At 38.6% G+C, this 22,338-nt stretch overlaps 1 long non-coding RNA gene across 1 annotated transcript in view; it reads left to right on the forward strand.

The window, feature by feature from the left end:
* Nucleotides 1-22,338, forward strand: part of LOC141573126 (uncharacterized) — a 546,728-nt gene that overhangs the window by 508,293 nt on the left and 16,097 nt on the right. The window lies entirely within an intron of this gene.

Below are 22,338 nucleotides of genomic sequence, written 5' to 3' on the forward strand. Positions count from 1 at the left end.
AGCTTCCAGAAACAGTGGCAGTAGACACATGGAGGTTCTGATGTTCATGAGCTCCTCTCACCATCCAGGTGAGCTGAACCTCCATCTTCCTGAAGATGCATGTTTGACGCCTGGAGACAGGGAGGTTGATAACTGAACATGAAGTATTTAATTAAATTCTGTAAAAGGTTAATAATGACACTCATTACTCTCCTGGAACTTCCCAAGAGAGCATAGGAAAACAGGAAAGACAATTCTGATATAACTTTCAGGCAGCTTCGGAATCAAGAGAGCTATGCTATTGTGAGGGGCCGACTGTGTAATCTCGTTGTCAGAGAGAGCATTTGGCAAGGTGGGCGCAGCACCCAGTAGGACCACAATAGCACATGAATGAAACTATGGCACCTTAGGAGTAACTGTTTCTTTCTTTGTTTTTAGACTTTATTTTTTAGACTTTTTAGACTTTGTTTTTTAGACTTTATTTTTATTTAGTTATAGTTTCATGGTAAAATTGAGCAGAGTACAGAGTTCCCATATGCCCCCTGCCCCCACACCAGCATGGCGCCCCCACCATCAACATGCCACATCAGATGGTACATTTGTTACAGCTGATGAACCACATGGCACAATATTATCGCCCAAAGTCCACAGTTGGCATTAGGGTTCACTCTTACCGTCTGTGGGTTTTGACCAAGTTATAATAGTATGTACCCACCATTACAGTAGCATACAGAATATATCTGATTATTAAATTGAGTAGAATAAATTGAGCATGCTGGGTTCAGCCCCCTTCTTTTAGTGCTTGAGCTGCCAGCAAGAAGCATAAAACGTGTCCCCCTCTGTTCTTCCCTGTCATACATTTACACATAAAGACTCTCCTGTTGCGACACATGCCTGGTGCACATGGTGTCTTTGCATGAATTCTCTCCATCCCTGATAGTCCACATTAGAAAGTCCACTTGCTCACAGATAAAATCCACCCCTTTATCAGTAGTCAAAGTGGCATTTTCTTTGCCCATCGCCTGAATAGATAGCCATATCTATGCTCCAATTGCTTCAAATTTGGCGCAAAAACTGGGTGCTATGTATCACATCTCCCATTAATATTCCCAACAATAGTCTTGCCAGCTCCAACCTCAGGGTTATTAAGCTCTACCACTCATTGAAGGAGCTCAACATTTTTTAATCAACTCAGAATTGTGAAAATCAGAAGATGTATTCTCTATTTTGGTGGGTCAAATCTATTTCCCAGGCTTAGAGTTTTGGGTATTTATATAAGCATAATGGCACTTTAGTGGGCTGCCCAACAAGTATTATTCCGGGGAACCAGTCAGCAACTCACCATTACCTAAAAGCTTGTGAGCTGAATCCTTCTGATTACCACTCAAGCGGTATCGTTAACTATAAAAACGCATGTGCCTTGTCTCTGGGGGTCCAATCCAGGACCCACTGTGCCTAATGAACTCAGGGAGCCCATGTGAATGTATGTGCTCCCAGCATCACCAGCCTATAACAATCGGCCACAATAGTGCTTTCCTAAGAACAACTGTGCATCCGTGTATTTGTAAAAGATTAGAAGAGGAATGGTTTTAGGAGGTGAAGGTTTGGTTGCACACAATGAATCCATTCCAGTGTTCCAGGGCTCCAAATTCTTTGGGTTATTTTCATTATAACAAGAATTTTAGGTGTCATGGAAATAATGAGAACTCTCCCAATGACTTAGTTTAGCACATAGAATCAACAATCTTTAGTAAGCGTACTTGCACTAATAGATTCAGCCCTTTCTATAATTATATTCTCTCATCGACAGAAATCTTTTAAAATGCTTCTCATGATTGGCTGGCATAGGAAATCTAGTGTTGTACTGAGTTTCATTTCTCTGAGTCCTCTGATCCTATATTTCACCATTTTCAATCTTCAGGCTCTGACTCGTTCATCATCAATGCACTAAATTTTTATAAGAGACCTTGCAAGACTGTGAATTTTACTGATATTGTTTCTTGGCCACCTGCAAAATCAATATTTGAGTTTGTTCTTTAAGTATCTTTGCCACAGGGTTGGAAGAGATAAGAAATTATTCCGATGGTTGTAGAAAAGCCCTCAGTTTTTGTCTATTACGTGAGCTAGGGATTTAAGATTTTGAGGGTTTCATTCTCTTTCTTGTCTAAGTTGCCTAGTTCTGGTTAAATATGGCATCGCCACCCGTAAGTACAGAATATTCACTTTCAGTCCTTGAATTCTTCAAGCCCTTAACCCTGGGTCTATTTCTATCACTCAGAGTCTGACAGCGGAAAATTTAATTAAGGGAGTATTTTAAAAGTTGTGAGCAGGAGCAGTCATTTCGTCCCAAGGCTAGCAAGAGCAGAAAAGCTGTTGTTACCTGAACTGAGTTAGGTAGCGTTCCCCCAAAATCGATGGCCTTCCCGTAATCTCAGAATCTGACCTCATTTGGAAATCAAGCAATCACAGAGGTAATTAAGATGAAGTTATACTGGAGTAGGTGGGTTCTTAATCTGTGGCGTCCTGCACAAGGAGAGATGTGGGGAGCGAGGAGGGCGGTGCAGGGTTAAGAAAAGACAGTAGCCATGAATAGAGTTTAAGCAGACCAAGGGACCCCCAGTCTCAAGGACTGGATGCCCCAATCGGCCCTAGCATCAGCTTCTATTAGTTAGGTGGGGAAATAAAGCTTCTTAATCTCAAGATCTGTGAATTCCATACATCATAACAGGAAACTGATTCAAGCCAATCACCCTTGCCTGCAGGCAGCTGGACCATAAGTCTCAGGATGCATGTTCTTCCCCAAGGGACAAAACCTATATCCATATGAATAGATGGAGAGCACCTCATTGAATCACATCCCTTGCAGGTTTTGGGAAGGAAGGCAGCCACAGAGGCTGAGGCTTTCCTTAGCCTGAGGAAGGTGGGGGGCTGTGCCCCACTCTATGAACCCTATGGGTTCCCCTGTTGGTCCCCACTTGACTGTGCGTGGCTTGAGTTGTTCCTTCCGTGAGGAATCTTACTCATCATTGACTGTCCAGTCATCTTTCTGGGACCAAACAGGGAGGCATCAGGTGCAAACAGAAAGGTTTAGTAAAGTCCCTGAAAGGATCCATCTTAACGACTCTCCTTTCTTTGGGGGCAGGTACAAGGAAACAAACGGTTAGGCTGCTGCGTGGTGACATTAATCCAATGTGACTCATATCCTTTTAAGAAGAGAAGAGACAGAGACCCAAGGGAGAATACTATGTGATGACAGAGGCAAAATTGAAGTGACAAGTGTATAAACCAAGGAACACTACGTACGGATGGCTGGCAACACTAGAAACCAAGAGAGAGGCATGTAACAAACTCTCCCTCACAGCCCTCTAGAAGGAACAGCTCTTGCTGACCCCTGGATTTCTGGCTTCCCACAGAACTGTGGGAGAATAACTGTCTATTGTTTGAAGCTACGGGTTGTACCACTTTGTTACAGCAGCCACGGGAAACTAATCACCACTTGGAGGGCCAGAGAAGGAACGAGCCACAGATAAAGGCGAGGCCCCCTGACAGGAACCATTGTCCTTGGTAAGGAAATACAGTCTCTAAAATCCCACAGCCTGGCAGGGAGGGAGACAGGAATAGACCTCATTTCTCTGTGGTCCCATCTTCTGCTAGTTCCTACCTTGTGTGCAATGCCACCAGAAGCTTGAAGGCCAAGGGGCTCGTTGATGCAGGCCTTGAAGGTCAAGGCCAGGCAGGGAGAAGAATGAGGGGAAGTGGAGCTCTACCAAGAGGGACAAAGAGAGGCTCCAACACATTCACCCAAACACTTGTCTTGTAAGGGTCTTTTCGCCATGTGAGAAAGTTTTCCCTTTCGTGTTACTCCAGGATATTGAGAAACTCTGAACGAAGGGCAAGGGGGAGACTCTGGTTCAGAAAATGGACAAGCATTAACATGGTCGAGGGGCTCTGATCACCACCAAGTCATGGCTGCGTTGATGATCACCACCCCGACTCCACCTGTGACACCCCCAGCCTCTACCTGTCTCCATTTCTCTATAACCTCTGAAAAAGTGCCTTCTGGTATTCAAGGGCATCGTCAGCAAAACCCCACTCCCTGAGTGCCCCTCATCCGTTTGCTCTAATGGTAACCTGGCTTGGCTCTGTGGATGCACCTTCATCTATGACAGGGTTACTGCAGTCTCCCCCTCACTGCTTCTCCTCTTCCCCTAAAGCCAACTCCTCACAGAGAACCAAGTGAGCCTTTTAACACGCAACTCAGATCATGTCACTCCTCCACTCCAAACTCTCCTTGCCTCCCTCCCCTTTTAATTCAGAGTAGAACCCCAACCCCTCCCATGGCCTGTGGAGTCCGACACATCCCGCCCCCAGGACCTCTCTGACCTCACCTCTTCCTCACAACCTCTCATTCTCTTTGGACACACACGGCCACCATTCCTCAGACACAGACCATTCTCCCCCTTTAGATGGAGTGCATGGCTTGGCCCTCTGCTGGCAAAAACCTTCTAGATAGACTCACCTTGACTTTTTTGGTCAGATGTCACTTTCTCACTGAGCTTGCCTTAAGCAGCCTAGATGATACCACTGCCTTCACTCCCTCCCCCTGGTTTTCCTTAGCCTGCTCTACTTAATGGTTTTCCCACAGCACGTATCATGAACCAACACACTATATAAGACGTGTTTATTAGCCCTCACCAAAGCCATTACCCCACATTGCAAGGGGAAAATTTCCAGAAGACTTATTTAATCTAGAAGCCTAATTCATATGGAAAGCTGTTTATTATTTCAAGGAAATGATTTGCATCTCCCTAGATTGCAAAACCTTGGAAGTTGTATCTACACGTAAGATGGATCATCTCTCCCTTCCACAAGGGGTCTTGACTGCAGTGGTGTGTGTCCACGGGGCACAGGGAAAATGTTGATGACAGTAACGTCATAAAGTAAAATTACGTTGTCTTCAAGGCATTATCTACAGTAACCCCATATTCTATTCTTATTAGTGCTTTATATCTTGATAAAGGATTTGTCTCAATAAGCCTGTAGCACTAACTTACTTGAATTGATTACATATATCACAGTTTAAATGGCTTTCATCTGCCCCATTTTAAATTCATTGCTTTATAATTTCTTTATGAGACAGGATTAGTAGGAGTAGGCAAGAGAATTCTTTTCTATTACATTCTGATTTTTATATGTTGATGCATATTTTCCATGTGCTAAAGTCAATTAGGTCTGTTTTTTACATCTAAGGAAATTATAAACCAAAACAACAAAGTTAAAATGTGGTAATTTAAATATGTTTACTGAGTAGTATAAGTAATTTACACTTCTTTTCACAAGAGTAGTAATTACTGATCAAAGACCCAATTGGCAAAAAGAAAAATAAATAATGATGCTTTTAAAAGCATTGCCTTTTAAACTTGCCTTTAGAGTATATTTTGCCTATAAGAATATCTGCTCCATTATATCTGCTGGTTGTCTTCTCTTTATCTATAGTAATTATCATAAATCTTTCTAATTCATTTATAGATCTACCCCATAATTTTCAGTTCATTGTTAATCTGTCCTTAGGTTGTATTTTAAGACACGTGGGTTAATCCTTAACCGTTATACACACAGTATGTGCTTCCCCTAATGGGTCCCCAAGAGGTCGCCCTAACTCCCTTCTCTCTTTGCTGCAAGGACTGACAGATTAGTGAATAAACTATTTAAAATAATGAACATTTCTGACCCAGCTTTTTTAAAAAATGTGTTTTTAGTTCTTAGAATGTTAGCTCTTCACTGTATTGGTCATGGAGGTCTATTTGAGCCCATGCAACGCACGATTAATAGTTAAAGCAAAAATGACTTATGTTTGAAACTCAGGGTGAATAGTGTGTCTCATTTCTAATTAAATTGGCCTAAAGTATATTTCTAACACATGTTCATTATTTTGTTGTTTGTTCTCAGTTTCTCATTTTTTTTTTTTTATTTCTTGACCCAAATTATTCCTACATTTACTTATTTTTTCTGAATTCATCTTATTTCCTGGAATATGAGCATTTGATGATTAAAATGCTTGTTAGGAATGTATGTCTGCCCTCTGACTCTCTGACAACTGGTGACTGACTGTAGGATTCATGTCACCTGTCACATGTCTTCACAGATTCAAATACTAACAACGTGTTTGTTTCCATGTTGATCATCCTGTAGTCCCCCTTCTTGTTATTGTGATGATGTGAGATAACACAATGTCTATGTGATGAGATGAAGAGAGAAGCATGTGACATGGTGACATAGCCTTAGGCTGCTGTTGACCTTCTAACAATACATATATCAGATGGAGGGTCATCTTCTTCAGTGATGATCCCAGATCCTGATCCTGACCCTGGATCATTGAGCCATGATAAGGTCAACAGTTGGGTATCGTCAGGTGAAGTTGATGGCTAGGGAAATTTGACATTTTTGGACCACAGTTGACTGGAGGGTGACTGAAACCATGGAAAGCAAAACCATGGATAAGTTCAGACTATTATATATTCTTTTGTTTGTTAATGTGTCTTATATCCAGAAAGAAAAAGTTGGGAGGGGGAGAAAGAAATGCATTCCAGCCGCATGAACAACTCACTGGAAGTTCCTTTGGTAATGACATCATGGTGCATGAGAGGGAATGAATGAATGAGCATCGGGCCAGAGTCCAAAGCAGGCGGAGGAGATGACGCGACAGGGTGTTGGGATGATGGCCATGCTGCATGTTTTTGTCTTTCGCTAAGTGAATCTGTAACATGGGGTTTTCCTCTTGAAGAGACAGCCTGGGGCTGTGTGAGGAAGGACTGGAGAAAACAAGAAGGTGGCTAATAAGTGCTGTGCAGAGCAGGGTGGGTGGGGTGGCCCAGGCAGTGACATGGGGGGCGGGCAGGGCAGTGACATGGTGACCAGAGCATGTCTGTGACAGATTTACAAAGAAACAAGCAAAGGCCATCACTGAAGAGACGTGAAACAATAACATCCTATTTGTAACGAGAACACTGCTGCTTGGCAGCCACATACCGTTCCCCACAAAAAGAAACAGGGATTCCTAGGGAAATGTCTGACTGAGAGGGAGGAAGAACAAAAACCAGCCAGGGACATCTAGTCATGCCGGAAATGAGAGTGCTCAGGAATTAAAGAGACACATCAAAAGAGAGAAGATTGCTTATCTGGGTGAGGTGGTGTCACTTGCAGCAAACCAAAGGTCCTAACAGAAACTAGAGGAAAGCCAAATAAAACACAAAAACACCACCCGTTTAAAAGCATCAGAGGGCTTGAGGCAGAGAGAACAAGAGCAACTAAGAGTGCAGACTGTGACACTCTTTTAAAGAACCTTGGACAGCCAATTGATCAAACTGAACATCATCAATAGTGGGACATCTGGCATTGGAGCCCCCTGATAGGGTGTGGTAGGTCATACAGAGAATTATCTATCAAATCCCCAATATTTTAATGAAAATACAATCAAGCCTCCAGGCTTCTTTCCAGTTTCTAGGAAATGCAGGGATAGAGAATGGAATGAAACATCACGAGGAATCAGACAAAGTGAGAGTAAGAAATTATCTACAAAATAACTGTCAATGAGTCTTTAAAAAGTCAGTGTCATATACAAGGCATGGGCTTCTCCTAGTCTAAAGGAAATTAAAGAGACAACCAATTACAAAGGTTGAGCCTAGATTGGATCCTAATTTGGATTTTAAAAAGCGTAAAAATATTTTTATAACAATTGAGTAAATTTGAATGGGGACTCAATATTAAATGACATTAAAATTATTTTTTTAAGCTTGATAAATGTACTACTAGTGATTGCTAGTTTAAATAATTAAAAGTCCAAGAATCTACAGAGCCCCATAAAATATGGAACACAATGGGAAAACAGTGAAGATCTTCTTTCAAGAAAACTGGTATCCAATTCATGTAGAAGGAGTGGTGAAAACCCCACATTTTGCAACTTTGTGTCATTGTTCCTTTGGGAAACTGTTGTTAGATTATGGCAATTGTCCTCATTTCTCCCGAGATGAATGCCAATGTATTTAGATGTGAAGAGGCATCGTACTTTCACGTGTACATCAGTTAAGAGTGTGTGTGTGCATGTGTGACAGAGCGAGAGAGGACAAATATTGCTAACTGTTGACATTTTTTTAAAATCTACATGGCAGTATTCTTTCAACATTTCTTTATGTTTGAAAATGTGTATATGGGAAGTAGAGACTGGGGGAGCTAATGCTACTTGTCAAAATTAATATGAAAAAAACCCTCATCCATGTTGAAAAAGTACTTAAAACCAGGCTGGTTAGGGCTTGAAGATAATGCAATGTATTAACTTCTAGCCAGAGGGTCTTTGGTCCAGGAAGAAAATGCACAGATTAGATAGATAGATAGATAGATAGATAGATAGATAGATAGATAGATAAATGATTGATAGATAGATAATCTATAACTTTAAATACGTGAACCCACAATACATCCATAGAATTAAGGAAGGATGTTTTCTATTTACTTAAGCACTTTGTATTTAATAATAAGTATTTTAACTATTACCTTAAAACTGCATTATACTGTGAACCTAGGATATTAATAAATTATCATGGAGTAATCATTTTAATGAAATTGAAATATTTCACAACTGTTCAACCTATGAGAAAAGCATTTCACAAATAATATCTGTCAACAATAAATATTAATTTCCACCCTAAACTAAGAATTTATGGGTTGTGAGTGGCAAGGTAATTTTTTTTCTAGACTTGTGGAGCTAATAAATGACTTGATTGTTTTTCCCAGAGAAGTGTGTTACTTTAGGTAGCTTATTTTTACAGCTTCAAAGGAGTGCAGAAATCCCTGAGTGTCTCGGGGAACATTAATAACATGTGGCGACACCGACTCGGAATATCCCAGCAGGCCTGGCTTCTGCACAGCGATGCATCGGGAGACGCCACGGAAATGATGCTAAACAGAGCTGAGAGAAGGGCAGCTCTTCTGTCATTTCCGCTCTCAGAAGACTGGAAACTGAGTTCTCAGCCTCAGTTTTCCAAAGGCAGCAGTTAAGTCCAGCGAACCTAAAGCTGTTGTAGGCAAACCTTAAACTAATCCTGAGTTTTTGGAGTTCTTGCATCTCTCGATGCAGGTTTCGAAATCCCTTTCAGCTATTTCACGTGCACAAAATCCTGAATTTGTTCTGTGTCTTCACAGTGTTTTCCAGGAAATCAAAACACACTCAGCATTTTCTGCAGTAACATTTCTGAAGGCAGGAGGGCTCCCGGGTAGGAGTACATCCTGCCATGCAGTTCCCACCTCCCAACCCCATCCCAGTGCCCCTAATACTTGTTGCCCCTCCGCTGTGTGACTCACCAGCCGTTCAGAAGCCCCCTAGAAGTGTATTCCAGACTCAGACTCCCATACCTTCTCCTACGGGACGCAGCACTGGCAGGCTCGCTCACCATTCATACCCTGCTGGAATTCTTCTTCTGCATTTTCCCATATTCTTACTTAAAAAAAAAAAAAAAAAAAAAAAAAAAAAAAACGTCACCCACACATGGATTTGCCTTAAAAATGAACACTTCAGAAGCTACAAACAACTTCTATGATAGTACAGTTTTTTGTTGTTGTTTTTCTGATTCCAAGGAGTATTTGTGAAGAATACATTTAGAATCATTATCTTGTACAGTCTCCATAAAAGAGATTCTAGAGCTAGGCTGGGTTTCATTCCAGCTCTGACACTAACTCAGCAGGCTTGGGTAAAGTCCTGCCTATAGCTTAGGATTTTCTTCTATAAAATGTGGATAATAGAATAATATCTCACAGGATTGCTGTAAGGATCGAGTTACTTACAGCATCCAAAGCACTTAGATACCTCAAACACACCAAGCGTTCCAGAAGCACTAACTCAAGTTTGACAGGGTCATAAGCCAGCCCTCCGACACAGTAAGCTCTATGGTTGATGACAGAGTTATTGAATACAGAATACCCCTCCCCGTGCTGTTGCAATGCTTAGCCTGCGGGGTGGTCTATGGTTTTATGCACTGTTCAGGTGTTTTGTTTTCTTAGAAATTAAGGAATACGTATCTTCCATTTACTTTGACTCTCCAGAATCTTACGATGATGTTATGCATACAAATCATAGAAGATAGTGAGTGAATGAGACTATATTTATACACGCCATTTCCATAATTTTATTTCTTCCAAATCTTCGTTTATATCTGAAGTCCGGATTTCTTTTATGAAATCTAGATTTTTTTATATCCAATTATCTTGCTGGCAATTCCAACTAGTTGTCTCTAAAGGCAATGTGAAACAACATTTACCACGTAGAACCAGTTGTCTATTCTCCACGTAACTGCTGTACTTTCAGCCTCCTCTGTTTCAGAGGACTAATGTGATCGATGTACTTCTTCAAAGAAAAAACGGAAGACGTGATCTAAGATATTGCCCTTTTCTTTTCCACCAATCTGATCCAGAACCAACTTTTATTGTTGTTTTTTGCTAATGATTTTATCATGAAAATGTTCATGAAACTTGGCAGTGAGTGGAGTTACAAAATGCTAATGAGCTGGAATTTGAATCATCATATCAAATATCTATATTTGCATTTATATTTGACACTGCATAAAAAAATCATCGTGTTGCTTTAAAATTTATTTGCCAAAATATTGTGTTATGCTCTTTCCATATAATGTTAAATATTTTTTTAAAAACTTTCCTTTTGTTCGTACAAGTAATTTACATTTATTGTAAAAGATATAATGAATGCCATATAGTATTACTATAAAGGATAAAATTACAATTATCCACTGGTTCAAGGTAATAGTTATTAAAATCTGGGAATATGTCATTCAATTTTACAAATGCACACATACTGACATATTTGTAACTATCTAAATATGCCTAATTAAACATATGATTGCTATCTCTGCCATCACACCCTCCCCTAGAGTGGCTGAAGGTTAAAAGTCTTAAAGGTACATGCATGTATGTGCACACACACATCTCCTAATAGAGACAGAAGGTTATTTGGAAATAAGTACAAGTGCTTTCTATGAAATATAAGTGAATTATTGGGACTTTCCTTTTAAAAGGATTGTAAGCATATATTTCTTCTGGGGCCGTATCTCCTGATTTTCACTCCCAATATAACTATGAAGCCTCTACCTGCTTGACTGGCCAGCCCAGTAAGAGTCAGGACGACTGTCAAACTGCCCATAAAAATAGCTGGATTAGTTTAGGAGTACGGCTACTGTAATTCCATGAGCGTACATGGAGGAAAATCTCTCTGATAAATTAAAATTTTATTTCAAAAAATACATTCCATGTAATTATGAAATGTTCAGATTAAATAGATTGATATCATTCTATACTTAGGAAAAAAATTAAAATAAATCAAAAATTACTTTGTCATTCCTGTATTTGTACCAGGAAAATCAGAACCGTGGGAAGTTAGAATTAATTTTATATTGCAGGTGATGTGAGACAAAAGGGATTCTGACCCTCTGCCCCAAATGTTTATTTTTCTTTAATAAAAGATTTATTTTAGATGTACAGAAGAAAATGAAGATTGTACAATTTTCATATATTTCATACTGTCTGCCCATTACTCAATCTTATATTAGTATGATACCTGTTGTCATAATAAGGGAGACAATACTGCTGCATTATTCGTTCAAATTCATCAGTTTAAAAAATTCTTGTGCTCGCTTCGGCAGCACATATACTAAAAAATTCTTAATTTCTTTTAATATAGGTTTACTGTATTCATGTTTCCTTGGGCTCCTCTGTTTTTTTTTTAATTAATTAATTTATTTTTTTTATTAGTTTCAGGTGCACAAAACAATGTAATAGTTAGACATTTATCATTTATATCCCTCACACTGTGTCAACCCCTCTCCCCCCATCCACTATCCCTCTGACATCGCACACAGCCCTTACATTTCCACTGTCTCTATTCCTAATGCTGTACTCCGCCTCTTGTAACTATATACATTTTATATATATATATATATATATATATATATATATATATATATATATATATATATATACACACACATATATACACATATATATACATATATATATACATATATATGTGTATATATATATATATATATATATATATATATATATATATAAACTTATAGTTGACATTCATTATTGTTCAGCTTCAGCTTCAGGTGTACAGTGCAGTGATCAGGCATCTACACCATCCCTGAGGTGGTCTCCCTAACAAGACAAGTATCTATCGGATACTCTACAAAATCTTTACAACATTATTGATTACATTCCCCAAATTAACTTTTGTAACCCCATGGCAATCTTGTGGTTACCAACTGTGTTTTCTAATCCCCTCACCTTCCCCCTTATCCCCACCCCCCCTCCCATCTAGCCACCCTCAGTTTTTCCTCTATGTCTCTGAGACTGTTTCTGATTGTTGATTGTTGGAACTTTTCCCTTACATACTCCCCAGCTTGCCTGCAGTAGGGGGAAAGCTGGGTGGGGGAGGAGGGGAGACGGCAATCCCTTGGACCATTAGGAAGTACAGCAGTGAGGTTCTATGCTGCTCTTTACTCACTCAAGCTCATGGGAAGTGCCACTGCTGTTATGATTGACAAGAGCCTGTCATCCAATAGATTCCTTTCATCATACTGGGGAAGGTCATGTATGGCTTTATTAGCTGACTGTTATTTTGCACATTCAGATGTGCAGGTCTTTTGTCTTGTACACCTTCAGGTGGGCATCCCCAAGCAGGGTTCCGTGCCTGCTCAGCAAGTCAGCCATTCTCCGTGTTCTACGGGCACCTGGATGGGTGAGGCACACTTGTACATCCAGTTAGGTCCTGGGACTTACTGAGGAGTCTGCAAGCCTAGTTATACAGTTGTAGGCATGTGTGGACTTTTATCATCCCAAGCTCAAGATATAGGGGAAGAGAAAGAATACCTCTGAAAAAATTTTAAGTGTGTCTAGATTAAAACAGAAAAGTACCTTGTATGTTAAATGGCTTGGCTTTCTCCAGGGTATAAGAAGAGACCCATTGACCAGAGGAGAACACAATTTCATAGACTTTTACTAAAGCACCTATTTCTTAATTTATTTCCCTGACCTAATAATAATGACTTCACTGCCCCAAAATATTTTAGAGGTAAGTAAGATAAAATTTGGCAAAATTCAATCCGCTGGTATTAAGTGATTTCTATTGACGAGACATTAAACAAGTCGAAGCACACATTGTTCATGAGATTAAGACGTTTTCGGCTGGACAGCCACTGCTCGCAGATTTTTAGTTGCTGCCTGAACTTCAGGCATCTTTAGTAAAATAAACATCAATATTATTTTACTGACTTTTCATACCTTGCACAGCCCCTGTGCAATGCTGTGATTCCCAATACATTAGCTTATGTTCTAGAGTCAGAAAATGAGGATACCCATATCCATTCATGTTAGTAATTTTGTAAAGTTTTCAACACTCAAATTTGTATTTTCCATCATGTTTTTTTGTTTGTTTGTTTGTTTTTGGTTTTGTTTTTTTTTTTTTTTTTAGAAATGCAACAACACAGTTTCCTCACAGAAAGCTTTATTTTGCCTTAACACTTTCTCAGTGCACTTGGCAAACCAGCTGGGCAAGCTTTCTTTTCTTTTGTTTGACGCTGTAGCCACGTGAATACCAACATTGGGATCCCATTGGTGAATCTGCTAGAGAGAGCATAGAGACAATCAGTGAGTCACCAGAGGTGATCCCACTGGAACTGTGATTCTAACAGATTTTAAACATCTGTAGGAAAATTAAAAATCAGCTGAGGCTGTTCTATAAAGTCCAAGAGTCACTTACATCACCTCTCTATGTAGCTTTCTCAGTGTTTGACAGTATTAATTTATAGTAAATACTTCCTGATCTCTTACGAAAATTCTTAAAGTTAGAGGTTAAGTGTATTTTCGTTTTGTTTTCTTTTCAGTCCTTAGGAAAACTGCATTCTGATTCTTACGACATCTCAACACACATTGGAACTTCCCTATATAGAGTTGACTAAAGAGGGAAAGAATGAGCTTAATTTACAGATGGTTTATTTTCTATGAACCAGGAGAAAGTGTTTGGCTACAGCGTGATGGCCCCACTCAGGGTGGCCTTGGGACAGTGGGGAGGAAAACTCCTCTCTAGTTGGGTGAAGCTTCAAGTAGTGTATCTCTTCAAATTTAGTATGAAAGAGAGACCACTATCCACCTTTTTGAGGCTTGAATTGGAATATTAAAAGTTAACTTTTAGGGAAGAATTGGTTTTCGTTTTCTCCATATTTCATTTATGTGTCAATTATCTTATTGCCATCACAAGGTCTTCCCTAAGGTTATAACATCTCTGAGCACTTTTTAAGGAATGTGCATTTCAGTTTCTCCTTCAGTGAACAGCCACCTGTGGAACTTAAACATGATCACTTTTGCACAGGATCATAGTATTTCAGTGTTTAAATTGAACTTTTAAATCACTAAATCCCGATCATCCAATGCTTAAATGTTCTCTATTATTTCTACTGTTTTCCTTGGGTACTAAATATTAGCTTTCCATTGAATGCTAAATGAATAAATGATAAATGAATACATTAAGACTAAAGGATTTCCTCATCATTAATCATTCTGGAAATAGTGGCAGGCATCGGATATACTGTTTTGGGTAGAAGCCAGATCGCAAACACTAGCACGTAAGATTTAACTTCTTAACTATTTCCTTATGTTGTCAAGCAGCTCTTTTAGGAATTGAATTTATACTCATCTAACCTTCAGAAACTTTAGTGACAGAAATGATGCTAAAACAATAAAAACCTCTTATTTTGAGAGATGATATTTTAGCAGTGAGTCAATAAACTTATGGTAAACCTAAGTTATATAAGATTAATAATATACAAATACACAGAGTATCTAGATGTACATCTCTAAGAAGAAAAACATAAGGAAGTCAGAAATTTACCCTGTAATCTGATTACAGAAAGAAGTGGAGTAAGAAATCTGTTTCAAAATCAAAACTTCTTCATATTTTTTAAGCTGCCTGCTTTTAAACCTCTGTATAGATTCTTAATTTGTTAAAACAAGGCAACCTATTTTTCCCTTATGCATATTAGGAAAACATGTTATAATATCTTGAAGAAAGAAAAATTATTCTCAAAGTCATGCCCATGAGGGATTTCTTATTCCATGGTGTTTTGTAGTTTCACCAACACATATTTCTGGGCTCGTGTTTACAAGAGTAAAGCTCCCTCATACCTGGCTTCCCCTAGTCCCATCCGCTGTTGGTAAGTGACAATGTCTGAAACACTGAAGGAAGTATTAGCCACTATGATTATTAGACTACAAGTATTAGACTACAGTTAGACAAGTGAAAGGAGTTAACGTACAGAAATATGACCATGATTTGAGCTCAGAGGAATGGAGAACTTGGTCTAGGCATCCCTGTTTGCTCACAGGGATGGAGGGGTCCCATGAGAGAAAAATGCTGGCAGACAAAGAAGCAGGTATGCCACAATGGTTCCTGGATGGCTCAGCATTCACACCTAGCCCCCTTTTGTTAACGCATAAAATAACATACTTAGATGACACATAGCTACTGCATTCAATCCCAGAGATCAGATTACTAGACAGGTGCCTTTCTCTCAGCTCCCAAACTGGCTGCTTGTGAACTGAAAATCTGTAGCTAAAGAATGAGTAAAACTATTCCAAAAGACCCAGTATCATGGCATGGGTAGAAAACGAAGTAACTGCCATGAAAACTGCCAGTTCAAAAAGGCCAACAGAAGAAATAACATATTATGTAGCCACAATTTGCTGGAAAGTGATGACAAAGATTTGATGCCATAGTATGCATTCAAGTGGTTTCTTTTATAAGTGACACGTCTGTCTCTGGTTCTGCAGATTGACAGAAAATGATACGAAGTTCAAGTTTCCGGGTCCATAACTAAAGTTGTGTAGGGACACAGTCACACTCATTCATTTACCTCCTGCCTCTGGCTTTTTTCTCCACGCGTGCAGAGTTGAGTTAGTTGTGATAGGACCTGCCACCCACCAAGCCTAAACTATGTACTATCTGGCCATTCAAAAAGTTTGTCGACTCCTGATCTACATGTCAGAATGGGACCTTCTATCATTTATAACAATTGATTTTAGATTTCTGTTTATCTACATAGCCCTTATCTTAAATACCTGACCTGGAAAAGAAAACGCAAAACTGTCTTCTGGAGAACACGGGCATTTCATTTGCCACACGATTCTTCTCAGTGGGTTTTTTTATACATTGGCAGAGAAGGGGTGTAGGGATAGGCTGGGGGTCAGCTAAGTCTCTAGCATTTCCCTGGTCCTAAAACTTTCTCTCTCTTCCTAAGTCTAGGTGCTGATTAGGGGGTGGGGGAAGGGGAACATGTAATTGTTTCTGGCAACCAAACAAAGCTCATCATTATAAAAATCCCAACCATCCTGGATTTCACACCAGCCTGAACGGCTTCTTTTACTATCTTTTTTTTTTTTTCTCTTTGCTCTCAGATATGCCAGCATAGCCTGATCATAGAGTCTGTCCTATAAAACTTTATGGAATATGGTCAACATATTTCAAAGTGTTGACATATTTTTACTGTATTTCCCAAAACTTCAAACTTGGTATGCCAAAATATGAGTCCCAAATCACTGCAGGTGACAGTTTATTAAACAGCCAGCAGTTTTGCCACTGTTTACCAAGACGGCTAATTTCCTGGCTGAGGACAGAGAACTAATATGTCCTATTACCTCCTCTCACTCAGATCACTTCACAGGTCAGCACCTCTTTTTACTCTTCATGTTCCCGGGCCAGGGGTTGTGTTAGTCTGGATTCCTTGGGTACCGAGGACAAAACGTGAACTCACCTTAAGCCAAACTGTGATGATTATGGGCACGTGAAGTCAGGAAGTCCAGGCATCGAATTAGCAATGACCTGTGCAGGGATGCGAATGGCAGGACTGAAGTTCTGTCTCTCTCTCAGCATCTCACTTCTGTATTCGTTCATGTTGTGCCCATCTGCGCATCCAATTTGATTTGCTTCCTGGCAATCACCTGCCTAACTACACATCACCAACGCCTTTCCCCAAACCCGGTGGAGATGGGGCTCATTTTCCAAAGGGAAATATTCACAAAGAAGTAACAAAAATCCTCTCTGCTTTTCTACACGCAATTAGATATTGTAGAAGACAATTTGGCCATATGTCTTAAAATTTGAAATAAGCTCCCAAACCAAGAATATTTGTATCACCTTAATCAGGAAGGTGGCGTGGAGAATAAAATCATACATATGTCAAGTAGGCATGAAAAGAGATGATCACTCGAGATTGTTTATAAGTGTAAAGTTTAAAACAATCTAAATCTCCATCCATGGCAACTGGCAAACTAATATATTTAATTTAAAAAAGGGCATACTCAAAATATGGTTACCAAGCAGCATTTTAGATTATGCATTTATGCAATTAAATTAGGTACAGTCATATGTAGAACCAAAGAAAGTAATTACAGTCCAATATCTATAGGATGTTATTATTTGTGTACAACAAATTATATATTTCTAAGTTACATGCATGTTTCTGAAAGAAAGAAATGGTCAGAGATACTAGGAAAAAGGTATTGACTTTCTCTAGGATACCATATAGGGCTTTTGCCATAGATCTGTCTCTGAAATTCAAACTGTTAATAAATAATGTGTCTGTGTACAAACTATGGCATTAAAATAAATATGTCTTTAAAATTACAAAGTATACATTGCAAAATACTGGTTTTATTTCTGGAAAAATCTAAGCAATCTCTTTAAAATTATCTCAAACTAAGACTTCAGTAGAATACCTGGCTATAAATTTAGTATTTATAAAATCAATAGCAGAAGTATAAACAGAAAGTTAGAAGATATTATAGCATGAAGTTCCAATTTACAGTAGCAATGAAAAAGGCATATACCTAGGAATAAAATCAAAAGGAACATATGGGCCAGACAGTGAAAATTGTAAAATGCTTCTTAGGAACCAGAAAAAAAATTCAACAAATGTAAAAAATATTCACAATATATGGTAAAAGATAAATGTATTTAAAATGCATAATGTTCTTATAAATCAAAATATAAAAGACCCCAGTCTATGGTTATAAAAATGACATTTGTCCTCCAAAATAATAACGTGATTTATACACATGTGAAAGCAGACACGTTTATACTAATCAATAGCAACCCAAAGAACAGAATAGCCTTCTTCACAGATTAAATTTTCATAGACCCCATTTTTATAAAAACCCTTGGAGGAGTGCTAAGGCACTGCTGGGTGATCTCAAAGGTGCACAACTTCACTGGAGGGAATGTTAGAGCATCTACCATGTGCAATTACATCCTCAATGGACCTGTTGTTCTTCCTAGACGTCTATTCTAAAGATATACTCATGCACGGCCACAAAAGTGTAAATGCAAAGTATTTTTGGCACATTGTTTGTGACAAAAACAGTCAGGAAACCCTCTAGACATCTATTAATATCAACAGAGCACTGGATAACTAAATTATTTACATCAATACAATGGTATTGAGAATAAGGTCACAAGGTAGTGTGTGTGTGTGTGTGTGTGTGTGTGTGTGTGTGTGAGAGAGAGAGAGAGAGAGAGACAGAGAGACAGAGAGAGAGAGACAGAGAGAGAGACAGAGAGAGACAGAGAGAGACAGAGAGAGAGAACTCTGAAAGGCTGAATAAAAAATACTGAAAAGTGCCTCAGAACTGTCATTGGAGTATAATAACACATGTCATTGTATAGGACCATTTGCATTGTTTGAAAAAAAATAATTGTAAAATGCTCAACAAAAAGCACTTTAGTTTCCATACCAAGATTGCTGTCAACATTTAATTATAAAATTTTAGTGCTTCAACTATTTATTATCTGTAAATTAGAGTAGTCAAAATTATTTTTACAGAGAATTCTGGCCAGGCTTACAGATTTATTCTTGCATCTTAATTTTAGTAGGAGGTTTTTACTCTCCTAACAAGTTTCATTGTCATGTAGGAAAAAAAATATATTGCGTGAACATTAAGAACATTGATTTGGAATCAAACAGACCTGGATTTAACTCTAACCTTGCATTTTCTAGACATGTGACCTCTGTCAATATTGTATATGAGAATCAGTATTTTTCATCCATAAATTGAAAACATAGACCTTAAGCCCACAGAGCTATTGTGAAGGGATCAATGATAGAATATATACAACACTCATCATGGCACCCAGCATTTATAAGTATTTCAAAAAATGAATATTATTATTATGCATTATAGTTTTCAAATTTAATTTTGAACTCAGAGAGCTAAACTCCAAGAACTTGAAAGATAGTAAACAGCTCATGCTCACTCATGCCAATTAACTTTCAGTAACTCAGCTGAAACAGCAATAATTATGGGAGACTGCTTAAAATATGTGTACTTTATTTATTCCTTGAAATAGGCCACAGAGGCAATTCAAGGATATCCACCAGAACACCAAAGGTAATGACTGGGAAATATTGACACATCCCCTTCATTTGTATCCCTTGAACTTATTCCATAGGGCTACGTTGAGGGATGTTCTAAAAACAGATGTTTAATTTCAGTAAACATTGTCTATAATTTATGAGGGTCCTTAAGAGAAATGCTGTCTTGTCTTATGATGGAAATAGGCCTATATTAAGGGATGCTGTAAAGTCAGATATTTCCAAATCAGGATTGACTACAGGACTCCTGAGTTAGGGACACCGTGACCTGTGTAATGGACGCCACTTCCTTCTCCATATTACCTTCTAGAAAGCTGAAAGCCAACTTTGCGGCCCACTCATAGCAAATGGTAAAGGTTTTTAAGAATTGATTTTTGTATTAGTCTCATTTGGGGATCCATTTGATGAGTCCCTTCTCTTTCCCACCTACTTCTATTCTAGGATGCCTTAATGCATTTTAGGTATCTGTTGTTTCAACAAATATTTATTGATCTTCTACTAATGGGCCAAGAGCTGGGATGGACACTGGGAGTGGAGTGGATTACAAAGTACGTGACCTTGCCAATAGAAAACTTATATTCAATGTAGGCTTCCTTTAAAAGGCAATTTGCTAATTAATTGCATAATAAAAATGCTTATGGTAGACAGAGAAGTTAAATCCATATCCAGAATAAGAGTCCAACCTAGAGAGGAAGAACCACAGTGTTCCCCTGATGGAAATGTCAAACAAGCAACATGCCAAGTGGAGGCTGGCCTCAGGGAGTGGAGACATATCAGCCTCTCAGCGGAGTCTCTTCCACTGGCAGACTGGTACTCAGTCCTGGCAGTACTCAGGCTAACTCTGGAGATGGGAAGTCCTTTTCAACATGTTAATGCTGAACATTCATTTCTAGCACCCGTAAACCCACTGTAAAAACTCAACTGTGGAACTGATCTCGTCCATCAGATCATTATATGCCTGATTCCACTTTCTCATGGCCTATAGGTTTCTGCTAAGAAACCCACTTAGTCTTATGGGAGTTCCATTTTATGCGAGGAATGTTGTTGTTTTTTTGTTTGTTTGTTTTTTTCTCTTGCTGCTTTTAAAAGTCTCTCTTTGTCTCTGACTTTAGACAGTGTTATTATAATGTGTCTTGGAGAAGATCTCTTTGGAGTAAGTAGAAAGAAAGAATTCCCTCTTGATGGTGCCATAAGGCAGTCAATATCCTGGAAAAGTAAATGTGAATATATTGACCAGAAGTCAAGTGAGCTGAGCTTAAAGGAACATGTAGATAACACACACACACTGGCTATGCTAAGTGAGTGGGTCAAGTGCCAAGAACATAGGGAAAGAGAATGTAAGTGTAGCATGCATCCTTTGAAACCACCGAGGCCAATCCTCTCCCTTCACAACCACAGGTGGGGCTATTTCACTCTGTGCCTTTAGCAGTGTCACCCAGGGCAACACTTAGCCCGGAGCAATGTGATCAGATCCAAATGTCACCCCAGTCTCAGCACGGGCTGCACTTCAGCTGTCCGCAAAGGGCTGAAGAGAAACCACTGTAGCACTCTCTGTTATTTACTCTCATGCTTTTTTGTTTTCAAGTCAGAATATTGACAACAAACAGAATGAGCAAACAAAAACAAAAAAACAAACAAAAAATAATGATGAGTATTACACTATGAAGCAAGGGGTCTCTATATTTTCCACTGATCTTAATTCCATTAACTGCTACTAAATCTGCCACTTAATATCAAAGGATAGCTTTGATGTGACTCATATCTGAGATCAACGCATTCAAAATATATTAATAGTGATATTATTTATCCTCTGCGAATTTCAGCTAAGAATATTGTCTTGGCTTTCTTGGTTATATTGGGCTAAAACTCCAAGCAGCTTCTTGAAAACGTTATGGAAAAGAATTAATGCAGATTTATGAGGACTAAGTCTCATTTTCCATCAATCCCACTGGGGCAGATCTAAGAGGGAATTTCTTATTCAAAGAGAAATACCAATGGTGATCACTTCTATGTGGCTTTAAATAAGACATGCACATTATCATTAAGAATCTGAAATCAAAGGATATGATCTAAAGTCGTATTGATTGGCACAGGGTTGCGAATGGGGGAATGTATAAGCATGATGAATATTTTTAATTTGATATCATGAAACGGGAAATTAAATCAAACTTTCTCCAATTAAAAGTAGTCATTTCGTTTTTTAATGGTGAAGGAAAGAATCTCCAAAATATTCCTGCACAACCACTATCTTGCCTGACTCATTGAGCTAGGCACCAATTGCCCATCTTACAGATAATAGAAAATTTGAATGATTGAAGTCCTGATGTACTTTTGGAAATAAAAATGTCCCTGGAAGAAGATCTCACAACTTCATAGTATGTGTATGATCTTGGGGAAAAATGTTCTAGACAGAACTAATAAAAGTACTAAAAATAGATCAAACTATGTCAAGGACAAAAATCAGAGAGAATCAGCGAAATATTTTTGCTGTGTGTGCTCAAAGCAATATGTATGTCCTCAACCATACTGGTGAAGGCACAACATAAAAAATAATTAGTGAATTCACAGGGGAAAAATATCTACTGAAAAGATTTATTAGAAAATAGAGATGAGGATTGTGTATAATTAAGGAATGTATAAAACTATCATTTGATGTTATATATTTTATTTCATTTTCCTAACCAATGACATGTCATTTATCAAAATTAACAGTTTTAATAAATGGGTTTTATTTTGATGTTAGAAAATCAACTACAAAGGGAGACCATGGCACTTTTGTCCTGCAGTCTTATTTAAAACTGATGTTGTGTCACAATATTTTTTAGTGGCAATAAAAGAGGACAAATAAAAAGAAAGAAGTTATGCACATTAA

Source organism: Rhinolophus sinicus, chromosome 4 (assembly GCF_057876585.1).
Source record: "Rhinolophus sinicus isolate RSI-liver-muscle chromosome 4, RSI-T2T, whole genome shotgun sequence".
Lineage (NCBI taxonomy): Eukaryota > Metazoa > Chordata > Mammalia > Chiroptera > Rhinolophidae > Rhinolophus > Rhinolophus sinicus.